Below are 14,562 nucleotides of genomic sequence, written 5' to 3' on the forward strand. Positions count from 1 at the left end.
GGAGTTCTTCATCTTGCAACCTTTGGTGTTTACTTCTCTGCGGTCCTGAGGAATTCTTCGTCGTCCAGCTTTTGGTGTTCTCTTCACCACATTTTCCCTGAGGAGTTCTTCATCTTGCAACCTTTGGTGTTTACTTCTCTGCGGCCCTGAGGAATTCTTCGTCGTCCAGCTTTTGGGGTCTCTTCACCACATTTTGCCTGAGGAGAGCAATATCGTCTATCTTTTTTGTTTTCTTCTCCTTGTGGCCCCTGAGGAGTTCTTCATCGCGCAGCTTTTGGGGTTTCTTCAGTGCAGCCTCTGAGGAGTGCTTTCTTGAGCAGCACTTGGTGTGTTCTTTCCTGTGACTTGAGGAGTGCTTCTACGTCCACGTTTGGAGGTTCTCTTCACCACGTTTCCCCTGAGGAGAGCTTCATCGTCCGGGTTTTGGAGTTTTCTTCGCAGTGGCCCTTGAGGAGTAATTCTTCGTGGAGCTTTTTGTGTTTTCTTCACCTTGTGGCCCCGAGGATTGCTTCTACATGTAGCTTGTGGTGTTTTCTTCACTACGCCCCTGAGGAGTTGTTCATCGTGAAGCTCTTTGTGTTTTCTTCACTACGGCCCTGAGGAGTTCTTCATCGTGCAGCTTCTGGTGTTTTCTACACTGCGGCCCTGAGGAATTCTGCATCGTCCAACCTTTGGGGTTCTCCTCACCGTGTTTTCCCTGAGGAGAACTTCTTCGTACAACTATTGGTATTGTTTTCACCTTGTTGCCCATGAGAAGTGCTTCATCATCCAACCTTTGGTGTTTCTTTTCTCGTTCCAGGTCCCGAGGAGTTCTGCATCGTGCAGGTTTTGCGGTTCTCCAGAGCACGTTGCCCCTGAGGAGAGCTTCATGGTGCAGCTTTCGGTGTTTTCATCTCTCTGCGACCCTGGAGGAGTACGTCATCGTGCAGCTTTTGGTGTTGTTTTCACCTTGTTTCCCCTGAGAAGTTCTTCGTCTTCCAACATTTGGTGTTTTTCTCTCGTTGCAGGCCCAGAGGAGCTTTTCACCGTGCAGCTCTTCCTGTTTTCTTCACTGCGGCCCTTGAGTACTTCTTCCTCGTGCAGCTTTTGGTGTTTTCTTCACCGAGGCCCTTTTTGGCATCTCCGATGTCTGCAGCCAGAGCGACGGATCAGCTGCATGAAGTGTGAAGAAGCACATTCGTCTGTTTGTTTTCAGTTTGCCAAGCGCTCATGTCAAATAGAGCTCGCTCTTTGTTGTACTAGGAGGTGCCAGGTGTCGTTTTTTCTTCTCCTCCTTTTCAGTCCTGCTGCTCCTTCAAACCGTTGAGGAGTTATCTCGCCTTTTGCAGTGGGTTTCCGTGGCAACGTTTAGGTAGCGGGGGGGCCATCGGGGTGGGTTCTGTGAGAAGAATCCAGAAGCTGCCCCATGTTGGGGAAGGGCCTTGCCGCTGGCCAGGGCTGGGCCAATAAGCGATATTGTTTGCGCCTCTGTGAGAGCAGATTGAAGAAAGGCAAAACAAAAAACCTGCTGCGGAACAGCAGCTGGGAGAGAGAGAGGAGTGAGAGACAGCCTTGCAGACGCCAAGGTCAGTGAAGAAGGAGGGGGAGAGGTGCTCCAGGCGCCGGAGCAGAAGTCCCCTGCGGCCTGTGGTGAGGCCCGTGGTGAAGCAGGCTGTCCCCCTGCTGCCCGTGGCGTACCACGGTGGAGCGGGGTTCCACGCTGCAGAGCACGGTGGAGCAGGGGCAGAGAGTGACCGAGAAGGAGCGGCGGAGCCAAAGTGCTCCAGACTGACCGCAGCCCCCATTGCCCCGTTCCCCTGCGCCGCTGGGGGGGAGGAGGTGGAAGGGGCGGATGGGGGGGAAAATCTTTCTCCCTCCCTACTCTGAGTCTGTTTTGCCCATCACGAGAACTGTTGAGTGATCTCCCCGTCCTCATCTGAGCCCTTGAGCCCTCTGCATCGTATTTTCTCCCCCTTTCCCTTTGAGGAGGGGGAGCGAGAGAGCGGCCGTGGTGGAACTCGGCTGCCCACCCGAGTCAAACCAGCACACCATAACACCTCAGCTAAATTCCCTTTGGTGCATCTGAAGGCCTTTCTTCCTTGTGCTAAATATATGGCCTGGGGAGAAGTTTGTTCACTTCTTCTTTGCAGCATCCTTCTGCGCATCTTGGTTCTGCCTTCTCTTGACATTAAAGAGTTTGTCCCTTAAGCCAACGGTCAACGTTTCCTTAGAGAGCATGTTTTCTAAAAGTCTGATCCCAAGAAGGATCCTTCTTGGCATCAGACTGACTGGGTTCTTTGGCTGCTTTCTGCTTGGTGGGTGTGTTCCTTGGAATATAATCCTCAGCAATAGACACAGTTTGAGTGGAAAATGTAAGAGTAGACCCCCCGCTCCGGATGGAGCAGTTTTCCGTCAGCCGTTCCCTCTCTCCTTCTTCAAGCTGCTGATGGGAGCACGAGGCGGGAGGGTGTCGAAGGCTTTCTGAAGGCGATGCATGGGTGTCTTCCCTGAGCAAGGTGTTCCGCTGGCGGAGAAGGAAATGGCTTTGTTGTTTGTTTCTCACCATCTGCACTTTGTTGCAGTTTTGGTTGGGGTTGCCTAACTCCACATAACCTATTGGATTCTTTCCTTGAGTATTTTTGCAGGAACGGAAATGTAACTCCTTAGTTCAAAGAGTGAGATAATTCTCCTGTCATTCGCTTAATTTTCAATGTCATGTAACTTTTCCTACAATTTGCTCTCACTGGAGGGCCCCAGCCATGACCGCTCTCCTCTTAAGGCACCTCCAGCGTTAAGGAGAAGGGGAAAGACTTTGGGAGTGCCTTTTGTGTCTTCCCAGTGGGATGCTGATGCTCTAAACTTTTCTTTCACGGAGCGCGACCTGAATCTCCAAAAGCAAACACCACCAACAAAACAAAAACGAAACGAGCCCCACAGCTCTTAGTTTTCTTTATCGTCTATTTAAGCTATTGGAGAAGCAACTTTGTCAGTATGATGCTTGCATGGTCTTCTAACATTTGGGTTACCGTCCAGACTGACAGGAGGAAGACGCAGCCTTTCTAGATCTGGTTTGTATCGCTAAGAACCCCTGGTTTTGAAGATGACATCTAGCGGGAAGTTGCATAGTGGGGTCTTGTTCGACATCTTCATCGACGACTTTGATGAGGGAATGGTGTCTGCCCTCCAGAGGTACGCTGGTGATACAAAGCTGGGAGGAGTGGCCGGCACGCCAGAAGGCTGTGCTGCCTTTCAGTGAGACCTGGGCAGGCTGGAGAGCTGGGCAGGAAGAAACCAGCTGAGGTTTAACAAAAGCAATTGCACCTGGGAAGGGGAAGTGCATCTATTAGTCCAGGCTGGGGGATGAGCTGCTGGAGAGGAGCTGTGCGGAGAAGGACCTGGGGGTCCTGGTGGCCGACAGGTTTGCCATGATCCAGCAGTGTGCCCTGGTGGCCAAGAAGGCCAATGGGATCCAGGGGTGCATTAAAAGCAGCGTGGCCAGCAGGTCAAGGGAGGTGATCCTCCCCCTCTCCTCTGCCCTGGTCAGGCCTCCCATGGAGTACTGTGTCCAGTTGTGGGCTCCCCAGTGTGAGAAACACAGTTGCAAGTTCTGAGATCTTTCTCACCATCTGGGGGCTTGTGCAGGATCTTGCCGCCTACCAGAGAGTTCTTGCCACCACAGAGAGGAAGGTGCACCCTGCTGATTTCAGCGGTTCCGTTGGGAACCGTGGGTTGTCTCGGGATGGCCGACAAAGGACCGAGACTGTTAATCTGAAGACAGGCTCTGTGAAGCACTGGGGAGAAGGGAGGCCACCGCAGACGTACCACAGACACGTGTCAGACGCAGGACAGGCACAGGGCTAACAGCTGGAGGGAAAAATCAGCATTTCCAATTAATCCAGAACATCTCTCGAGTTCTATCTCGAAAGAATTGTTGGATTTGCACCCAGATGCCTAGAAAGACTGAAAGGGCCTTGTCCCTGATTGCTATTCTAGCAGCAACTGTGTCTGGATTGTCAAGATTACTAACAAGGACTGAGCATACTCTGTCCTGGGAAGGAACAGATTTTGAAGTTGAGCTCCCTACACGTAATCCTGGCTACAATATAGTGTGTTATCAAAGGTGCCTTTTAAGCAACACTGATAGAAACTCAGGGGGCAAGAGGACTGACCCTGGGTGTGGAAATAGTATCCATGAAGTAAGGAATAATCCATACTGTATCGAATATGGTAGCTACGGGAATGCTAATATACATAATGCAGACCAGATACACCATGAGAATCCTGGAACCGGGTGGCCTGTCCCAAATGGCAAGGGGTGGTACTGGCTCTGTGGCCATAAAGCCAGGGAGGTGTTGCCCCTAGGACGGAAGGGAGCTTGCACCCTGAGGGCAGCAATTCCAAACGTAGCTAAGATTGAAGACTCTCAAAGCCAAAGCCCCCTTGAGACCCCACGCGGAATTAAGCGGACGCCAGATAATCCTCTAGTAAAAAGAAAGGAGGCATTTCACAGTTTTGCAGGGTGGTTTTTACCTTGGTTAGGGGTGGGCGAATTAGAAAAAGCTATTGTAAATATCCCAGTTATAACTGAAGAACTAGAAAATAACACTCTGGATGCAGTCCGGGCACTACAAAAAGAGGCAAGGAGTTTGCAAAAATAGTACTCCACAGTCGAATGCTATTAGATTTATTGCTAACCTCACAAGGAGGAGCATGCACTGTAATTAATGCTAGTTGCTGTATGTATGTAGATCAAATGGGAGAAATTTGACCGGTCTCAAAAACATTTGGGAAAAACAATAACACACACAGAAAAACAAGATCCTGCATAGAGTGGCTCAAGATGACGCTTCCTGGGGATTTAGAAACGTTTGGGAGAAATTAACTTCGCGGTTACCTGAACGGAATTGGCTCAAACGACTACTTGTTGGTATTATAACAATAATGGCATTGTGTATCCGTCATCCCCCATGACATCGGAAGAAGAATATTGCGCCTTAATGTTGGAAAAACTCAAGAGTGGGGTATGTGAAGAGGTGCAAAAAGAACAATAGGAGTAAGAAAAGAAGAGGGGTGGAATTGTGAGAAACCAAGTAGTGTTTTTGCGACAGAAGGTGTTTTTGCAGTGGAAAATTGCACTAAGGTTGCATATTCAAAAGTGATTGTGCGGCATAGCAGTGGGGAGTACGTTCAGCAGATAAAGGAAAGGTCGCCTGTCCCAAAAGAAGGAGGATAGCTAAGAAAAACAGGATGAACAGTACAACATCAGTAAAAACCCAAATGACAGGCCCTCTAGTCACGAGAGAAGAAGGACAAATAAACAAAAAGGAAAAGGAGAAATGAACAGTCGGTCAAGTAAAATTGTGTATCTGTGGTACAGAAGTGCGTCGAGTAGGTTGTGAACCTGTAGTACTCAGCCAGTGAGGAAACAGGAGAAATCAGGTGTCGGGTAACAGGGAATATAAAGTTATAATAAACTTTTATTGTGTGCTTCCGCTTGCAGGACACCCGCCATTGCACTTGAGAATCATATAGCTTCACAGAAACTCATGTCTGCAGAAAATTATTGAGCTTTTTCATGCACCAGTGAAAAGGAGATGCAGTTCCGCAAGAAGCTGAAGCGAAAGCTCTGTGTCACTGGGGAGTTCTGGTGAGGAAGAAGGAGATTTGCGTTCTCACAGTGGATGGTTTGAACCGAGTTTAGTCCTGTGGGCTGTGTCAGCAGAACCGTCTTTGTTGTGTAGCCTTTGAGGAGTTTGAGGACTCCATTTCGTGTCTCTGGGCAGCACGGGGAAGCGGGCAGTGTACTGTGTGTCAGCGGGGATTCATTAGAGGAGGGACTTATTGACGGGCAATGTCAGTGTGCCCTGCACAATGCCGCTGCCGCCTTGCTGGAGCAGTTTGCGTGCTCCTGTGGTCAAAATGTGCCTCTCGGTGGGCCGGGGGGCAAGGCGAGGCAGAGCTGGAGGCGGTGTCAGGGAGGCCTCGTCGCCCCTGCGAGGCGCTGCGCCAGGCCTCAGCCCTGGGAGGCCGGCCATTGGGTGCCACAGCTCCATGCTGCCTAGCAACAAGCGCCAGCGGGCTCGCTATTGGCTGCGCCCAGAGGCGCCAAGGCAGGCGGCCAATGGGGCGGCGCCTGGCTGTGAGGGAGCGGAGGTGTCACAGCGCGGGGTGGGTGACATGGTGCTGGGTGTGCTGGGGCTGCGGCACTCCGGCGATGGCGGCGCGCAGGCGAGGCGGGCTGCTTGTGGCCCCTGAGGAGAGCTTCTGCGTGCAGCTTTCGGTGTTTTCGTCACTGTGCGACCCCGGAGGAGTGCGTCACCGTGCAGCTTGGGGGGTTTTCTTCACCGTGGCCCTGAGGAGTTCTTCATCGTGCAGCTTTCGGGGTTCTCTTCACCACTTTTCCCCTGAGGAGAGCTTCGTTGTCCAGCTTTTGGTGTTGTTTTAACCTTGTTGCCCCTGAGAAGTGCTTCATCTTCCAACTTTGGGTGTTTTTTTCTTGTTCCAGGCCCTGAGGATTGCTTCATCGTGCAGCTTCTGTTGTTTTCTTCACTGCGGCCCCTGAGGAGTTCTTCGTCGCGCAGCTTTTGGTGTTTCTTCACTGCGGTTCCTGAGGAGTGGTTTATTGAGCAGCTTTCAGTGTCTCCTTCACGTTGCGGTACTTGAGGAGATCTGCATCGTCCAGCTTTTGGCGTTCCCCATGCCACATTTCCCCTGAGGAGTTCTTCATCTTGCAATCTTTGGTGTTTACTTCTCTGCGGCCCTGAGGAATTCTTCGTCGTCCAGCTTTTGGGGTTCTCTTCGCCACATTTCCCCTGAGGAGTTCTTCATCTTGCAACCTTTGGTGTTTACTTCTCTGCGGCCCTGAGGAGTTCTTCGTCGTCCAGCTTTTGGGGTTTTCTTCGCCACATTTCCCCTGAGGAGTTCTTCATCTTGCAACCTTTGGTGTTTACTTCTCTGCGGCCCTGAGGAATTCTTCGTCGTCCAGCTTTTGGGGTTCTCTTCACCACATTTTCCCTGAGGAGAGCAATATCGTCTTTTTTGTTTTCTTCACCTTGTGGCCCCTGAGGAGTTCTTCATCGCGCAGCTTTTGGGGTTTCTTCAGTGCAGCCTCTGAGGAGTGCTTTCTTGAGCAGCATTTGGTGTGTTCTTCCCTGCGACTTGAGGAGTGCTTCTACGTCCACCTTTTGAGGTTCTCCACACCACGTTTCCCCTGAGGAGAGAGCTTCATCGTCCAACTTCAGGAGTTTTCTTCGCAGTGGCCCTTGAGGAGTAATTCTTCGTGGAGCTTTTCATATTTCCTTCACGTTGTGGCCTCTGAGGAGTGCTTCTCTGTGCAGCGTTTGGTGTTTTCTTCAGTGTGCGACCACGAAGGAGTGCATCATCATGCAGGCTTTGGTGTTTTCTTCACAGCGGCCCTAAGGAGTTCGTCAAAGTGCAGGTTTTGGGGTTCTCGTCACCATGTTTTCCTGGAGGAGAGCTTCATCGTGCAACTTCTGGTACTGTTTTCATCTTGTTGCCCCTGAGAAGTGCTTCATCTTCCAACAATTGTTTTTTTTTTCTCATTCCAGGCCCTGAGGATTGCTTCGTCGTGCAGCTTCTGGTGTTTTCTTCCGTGTGGCCCCTGAGGAGTTCTGCAGCGTTCTGCTTTTGGGGTGCTCTTCACCACGTTTCCCATGAGGAGAGCTTCTTCGTTCAGCTTTTGGTGTTTCTGCACTGCAGCCTCGGAGGAGTGATTTGTTGAGCAGCGTTGGTTATTTTCTTCACTGCGCCTTGAGGAGTGCTTCTGCATCCAGCTTTTGGTATTTCTTCGCTGCAGTTCCTGAGGAGCGGTTTCTTGAGCAGCTCGTAGTGTCTCCTTCACGTTGCGATACTTGAGGAGATCTGCATCGTCCAGCTTTTGGCGTTCCCCATGCCACATTTCCCCTGAGGAGTTCTTCATCTTGCAATCTTTGGTGTTTACTTCTCTGCGGCCCTGAGGAGTTCTTCGTCGTCCAGCTTTTGGGGTTTTCTTCACCACATTTCCCCTGAGGAGTTCTTCATCTTGCAACCTTTGGTGTTTACTTCTCTGCGGCCCTGAGGAGTTCTTCGTCGTCCAGCTTTTGGGGTTTTCTTCGCCACATTTCCCCTGAGGAGTTCTTCATCTTGCAACCTTTGGTGTTTACTTCTCTGCGGCCCTGAGGAATTCTTCGTCGTCCAGCTTTTGGGGTTCTCTTCGCCACATTTTCCCTGAGGAGAGCAATATCGTCTTTTTTGTTTTCTTCACCTTGTGGCCCCTGAGGAGTTCTTCATCGCGCAGCTTTTGGGGTTTCTTCAGTGCAGTCTCTGAGGAGTGCTTTCTTGAGCAGCATTTGGTGTGTTCTTCCCTGCGACTTGAGGAGTGCTTCTACGTCCACCTTTTGAGGTTCTCCACACCACGTTTCCCCTGAGGAGAGAGCTTCATCGTCCAACTTCAGGAGTTTTCTTCGCAGTGGCCCTTGAGGAGTAATTCTTCGTGGAGCTTTTCATATTTCCTTCACGTTGTGGCCTCTGAGGAGTGCTTCTCTGGGCAGCGTTTGGTGTTTTCTTCAGTGTGCGACCACGAAGGAGTGCATCATCATGCAGGCTTTGGTGTTTTCTTCACAGCGGCCCTAAGGAGTTCGTCAAAGTGCAGGTTTTGGGGTTCTCGTCACCATGTTTTCCTGGAGGAGAGCTTCATCGTGCAACTTCTGGTACTGTTTTCATCTTGTTGCCCCTGAGAAGTGCTTCATCTTCCAACAATTGTTTTTTTTTTCTCATTCCAGGCCCTGAGGATTGCTTCGTCGTGCAGCTTCTGGTGTTTTCTTCCGTGTGGCCCCTGAGGAGTTCTGCAGCGTTCTGCTTTTGGGGTGCTCTTCACCACGTTTCCCATGAGGAGAGCTTCTTCGTTCAGCTTTTGGTGTTTCTGCACTGCAGCCTCGGAGGAGTGATTTGTTGAGCAGCGTTGGTTATTTTCTTCACTGCGCCTTGAGGAGTGCTTCTGCATCCAGCTTTTGGTATTTCTTCGCTGCAGTTCCTGAGGAGCGGTTTCTTGAGCAGCTCGTAGTGTCTCCTTCACGTTGCGATACTTGAGGAGATCTGCATCGTCCAGCTTTTGGCGTTCCCCATGCCACATTTCCCCTGAGGAGTTCTTCATCTTGCAATCTTTGGTGTTTACTTCTCTGCGGCCCTGAGGAGTTCTTCGTCGTCCAGCTTTTGGGGTTTTCTTCACCACATTTCCCCTGAGGAGTTCTTCATCTTGCAACCTTTGGTGTTTACTTCTCTGCGGCCCTGAGGAGTTCTTCGTCGTCCAGCTTTTGGGGTTTTCTTCGCCACATTTCCCCTGAGGAGTTCTTCATCTTGCAACCTTTGGTGTTTACTTCTCTGCGGCCCTGAGGAATTCTTCGTCGTCCAGCTTTTGGGGTTCTCTTCGCCACATTTTCCCTGAGGAGAGCAATATCGTCTTTTTTGTTTTCTTCACCTTGTGGCCCCTGAGGAGTTCTTCATCGCGCAGCTTTTGGGGTTTCTTCAGTGCAGTCTCTGAGGAGTGCTTTCTTGAGCAGCATTTGGTGTGTTCTTCCCTGCGACTTGAGGAGTGCTTCTACGTCCACCTTTTGAGGTTCTCCACACCACGTTTCCCCTGAGGAGAGAGCTTCATCGTCCAACTTCAGGAGTTTTCTTCGCAGTGGCCCTTGAGGAGTAATTCTTCGTGGAGCTTTTCATATTTCCTTCACGTTGTGGCCTCTGAGGAGTGCTTCTCTGGGCAGCGTTTGGTGTTTTCTTCAGTGTGCGACCACGAAGGAGTGCATCATCATGCAGGCTTTGGTGTTTTCTTCACAGCGGCCCTAAGGAGTTCGTCAAAGTGCAGGTTTTGGGGTTCTCGTCACCATGTTTTCCTGGAGGAGAGCTTCATCGTGCAACTTCTGGTACTGTTTTCATCTTGTTGCCCCTGAGAAGTGCTTCATCTTCCAACAATTGTTTTTTTTTTCTCATTCCAGGCCCTGAGGATTGCTTCGTCGTGCAGCTTCTGGTGTTTCCTTCCGTGTGGCCCCTGAGGAGTTCTGCATCGTTCTGCTTTTGGGGTGCTCTTCACCACGTTTCCCATGAGGAGAGCTTCTTCGTTCAGCTTTTGGTGTTTCTGCACTGCAGCCTCGGAGGAGTGATTTGTTGAGCAGCTTTGGTTATTTTCTTCACTGCGCCTTGAGGAGTGCTTCTGCATCCAGCTTTTGGTATTTCTTGGCTGCAGTTCCTGAGGAGCGGTTTCTTGAGCAGCTCGTAGTGTCTCCTTCACGTTGCGATACTTGAGGAGATCTGCATCGTCCAGCTTTTGGCGTTCCCCATGCCACATTTCCCCTGAGGAGTTCTTCATCTTGCAACCTTTGGTGTTTACTTCTCTGCGGCCCTGAGGAATTCTTCGTCGTCCAGCTTTTGGGGTTCTCTTCGCCACATTTCCCCTGAGGAGTTCTTCATCTTGCAACCTTTGGTGTTTACTTCTCTGCGGCCCTGAGGAGTTCTTCGTTGTCCAGCTTTTGGAGTTTTCTTCACCACATTTCCCCTGAGGAGTTCTTCATCTTGCAACCTTTGGTGTTTACTTCTCTGCGGCCCTGAGGAATTCTTCGTCGTCCAGCTTTTGGGGTTCTCTTCGCCACATTTTCCCTGAGGAGAGCAATATCGTCTTTTTTGTTTTCTTCACCTTGTGGCCCCTGAGGAGTTCTTCATCGCGCAGCTTTTGGGGTTTCTTCAGTGCAGCCTCTGAGGAGTGCTTTCTTGAGCAGCATTTGGTGTGTTCTTCCCTGCGACTTGAGGAGTGCTTCTACGTCCACCTTTTGAGGTTCTCCACACCACGTTTCCCCTGAGGAGAGAGCTTCATCGTCTGGGTTTTGGAGTTTTCTTCGCAGTGGCCCTTGAGGAGTAATTCTTCGTGGAGCTTTTTGTGTTTTCTTCACCTTGTGGCCCCGAGGATTGCTTCTACATGTAGCTTGTGGTGTTTTCTTCACTACGCCCCTGAGGAGTTGTTCATCGTGAAGCTCTTTGTGTTTTCTTCACTGCGGCCCTGAGGAGTTCTTCATCGTGCAGCTTCTGGTGTTTTCTACACTGCGGCCCTGAGGAATTCTGCATCGTCCAACCTTTGGGGTTCTCCTCACCGTGTTTTCCCTGAGGAGAACTTCTTCGTACAACTATTGGTATTGTTTTCACCTTGTTGCCCCTGAGAAGTGCTTCATCATCCAACCTTTGGTGTTTCTTTTCTCGTTCCAGGTCCCGAGGAGTTCTTCATCGTGCAGGTTTTGGGGTTCTCTTCACTGCGGCCCCTGAGGAGTTCTGCATCGTGCAGGTTTTGCGGTTCTCCAGAGCACGTTGCCCCTGAGGAGAGCTTCATGGTGCAGCTTTCGGTGTTTTCATCTCTCTGCGACCCTGGAGGAGTACGTCATCGTGCAGCTTTTGGTGTTGTTTTCACCTTGTTTCCCCTGAGAAGTTCTTCATCTTCCAACATTTGGTGTTTTTCTCTCGTTGCAGGCCCAGAGGAGCTTTTCACCGTGCAGCTCTTCCTGTTTTCTTCACTGCGGCCCTTGAGGACTTCTTCCTCGTGCAGCTTTTGGTGTTTTCTTCACCGAGGCCCTTTTTGGCATCTCCGATGTCTGCAGCCAGAGCGACAGATCAGCTGCATGAAGCGTGAAGAAGCACATTCGTCTGTTTGTTTTCAGTTTGCCAAGCGCTCATGTCAAATAGAGCTCTTTCTTTGTTGTACTAGGAGGTGCCAGGTGTCGTTTTTTCTTCTCCTCCTTTTCAGTCCTGCTGCTCCTTCAAACCGTTGAGGAGTTATCTCGCCTTTTGCAGTGGGTTTCCGTGGCAACGTTTAGGTAGCGGGGGGGCCATCGGGGTGGGTTCTGTGAGAAGAATCCAGAAGCTGCCCCATGTTGGGGAAGGGCCTTGCCGCTGGCCAGGGCTGGGCCAATAAGCGATATTGTTTGCGCCTCTGTGAGAGCAGACTGAAGAAAGGCAAAACAAAAATCCTGCTGCGGAACAGCAGCTGGGAGAGAGAGAGGAGTGAGAGACAGCCTTGCAGACGCCGAGGTCAGTGAGGAAGGAGGGGGAGAGGTGCTCCAGGCGCCGGAGCAGAAGTCCCCTGCGGCCTGTGGTGAGGCCTGTGGTGAAGCAGGCTGTCCCCCTGCTGCCCGTGGCGTACCACGGTGGAGCGGGGTTCCACGCTGCAGAGCACGGTGGAGCAGGGTCAGAGAGTGACCGAGAGGGAGCGGCGGAGCCAAAGTGCTCCAGACTGACCGCAGCCCCCATTGCCCCGTTCCCCTGCGCCGCTGGGGGGGAGGAGGTGGGAGGGGGCGGATGGGGGGGAAAAATCTTTCTCCCTCCCTACTCTTGAGTCTGTTTTGCCCATCACGAGAAGTGTTGAGTGATCTCCCCGTCCTCATCTGAGCCCTTGAGCCCTCTGCATCGTATTTTCTCCCCCTTTCCCTTTGAGGAGGGGGAGCGAGAGAGCGGCCGTGGTGGAACTCGGCTGCCCACCCGAGTCAAACCAGCACACCATAACACCTCAGCTAAATTCCCTTTGGTGCATCTGAAGCCCTTTCTTCCTTGTGCTAAATATATGGCCTGGGGAGAAGTTTGTTCACTTCTTCTTTGCAGCATCCTTCTGCGCATCTTGGTTCTGCCTTCTCTTGACATTAAAGAGTTTGTCCCTTAAGCCAACGGTTAACGTTTCCTTAGAGAGCATGTTTTCTAAAAGTCTGATCCCAAGAAGGATCCTTCTTGGCATCAGACTGACTGGGTTCTTTGGCTGCTTTCTGCTTGGTGGGTGTGTTCCTTGGAATATAATCCTCAGCAATAGACACAGTTTGAGTGGAAAATGTAAGAGTAGACCCCCCGCTCCGGATGGAGCAGTTTTCCGTCAGCCGTTCCCTCTCTCCTTCTTCAAGCTGCTGATGGGAGCACGAGGTGGGAGGGTGTCGAAGGCTTTCTGAAGGCGATGCATGGGTGTCTTCCCTGAGCAAGGTGTTCCGCTGGCGGAGAAGGAAATGGCTTTGTTGTTTGTTTCTCACCATCTGCACTTTGTTGCAGTTTTGGTTGGGGTTGCCTAACTCCACGTAACCTATTGGATTCTTTCCTTGAGTATTTTTGCAGGAACGGAAATGTAACTCCTTAGTTCAAAGAGTGAGATAATTCTCCTGTCATTCGCTTAATTTTCAATGTCATGTAACTTTTCCTACAATTTGCTCTCACTGGAGGGCCCCAGCCATGAGCGCTCTCCTCTTAAGGCACCTCCAGCGTTAAGGAGAAGGGGAAAGACTTTGGGAGTGCCTTTTGTGTCTTCCCAGTGGGATGCTGATGCTCTAAACCTTTCTTTCACGGAGCGCGACCTGAATCTCCAAAAGCAAACACCACCAACAAAACAAAAACGAAACGAGCCCCACAGCTCTTAGTTTTCTTTATCGTCTATTTAAGCTATTGGAGAAGCAACTTTGTCAGTATGATGCTTGCATGGTCTTCTAACATTTGGGTTACCGTCCAGACTGACAGTAGGAAGACGCAGCCTTTCTAGATCCGGTTTGTATCGCTAAGAACCCCTGGTTTTGAAGATGACATCTAGCGGGAAGTTGCATAGTGGGGTCTTGTTCGACATCTTCATCGACGACTTTGATGAGGGAATAGTGTCTGCCCTCCAGAGGTACGCTGGTGATACAAAGCTGGGAGGAGTGGCCGGCACGCCAGAAGGCTGTGCTGCCTTTCAGTGAGACCTGGGCAGGCTGGAGAGCTGGGCAGGAAGAAACCAGCTGAGGTTTAACAAAAGCAATTGCACCTGGGAAGGGGAAGTGCATCTATTAGTCCAGGCTGGGGGATGAGCTGCTGGAGAGGAGCTGTGCGGAGAAGGACCTGGGGGTCCTGGTGGCCGACAGGTTTGCCATGATCCAGCAGTGTGCCCTGGTGGCCAAGAAGGCCAATGGGATCCAGGGGTGCATTAAAAGCAGCGTGGCCAGCAGGTCAAGGGAGGTGATCCTCCCCCTCTCCTCTGCCCTGCTCAGGCCTCCCATGGAGTACTGTGTCCAGTTCTGGGCTCCCCAGTGTGAGAAACACAGTTGCAAGTTCTGAGATCTTTCTCACAATCTGGGGGCTTGTGCAGGATCTTGCCGCCTACCAGAGAGTTCTTGCCACCACAGAGAGGAAGGTGCACCCTGCTGATTTCAGCGGTTCCGTTGGGAACCGTGGGTTGTCTCGGGATGGCCGACAAAGGACCGAGACTGTTAATCTGAAGACAGGCTCTGTGAAGCACTGGGGAGAAGGGAGGCCACCGCAGACGTACCACAGACACGTGTCAGACGCAGGACAGGCACAGGGCTAACAGCTGGAGGGAAAAATCAGCATTTCCAATTAATCCAGAACATCTCTCGAGTTCTATCTCGAAAGAATTGTTGGATTTGCACCCAGATGCCTAGAAAGACTGAAAGGGCCTTGTCCCTGATTGCTATTCTAGCAGCAACTGTGTCTGGATTGTCAAGATTACTAACAAGGACTGATCATACTCTGTCCTGGGAAGGAACAGATTTTGAAGTTGAGCTCCCTACACGTAATCCTGGCTAC

General features: G+C 51.1%; 1 long non-coding RNA gene across 2 annotated transcripts; it reads left to right on the forward strand.

Moving 5' to 3' along the window:
- The first annotated feature begins 210 nt into the window (after window positions 1-210).
- LOC308192987 lies at window positions 211-12,293 on the forward strand. 2 transcript variants are annotated; one of them, XR_013949277.1, is made up of 4 exons: window positions 211-913; window positions 1,008-1,565; window positions 11,230-11,393; window positions 11,488-12,293. It is a non-coding gene; the product is annotated as an uncharacterized lncRNA (long non-coding RNA). The 2 variants fall into 2 exon arrangements; XR_013949278.1 differs by lacking the exons at window positions 211-913; window positions 1,008-1,565 and adding an exon at window positions 10,514-11,156.
- Window positions 12,294-14,562: the final 2,269 nt, after the last annotated feature.

Source organism: Anser brachyrhynchus, assembly GCF_964034855.1.
Source record: "Anser brachyrhynchus genome assembly, chromosome: 3".
Taxonomy (NCBI): domain Eukaryota; kingdom Metazoa; phylum Chordata; class Aves; order Anseriformes; family Anatidae; genus Anser; species Anser brachyrhynchus.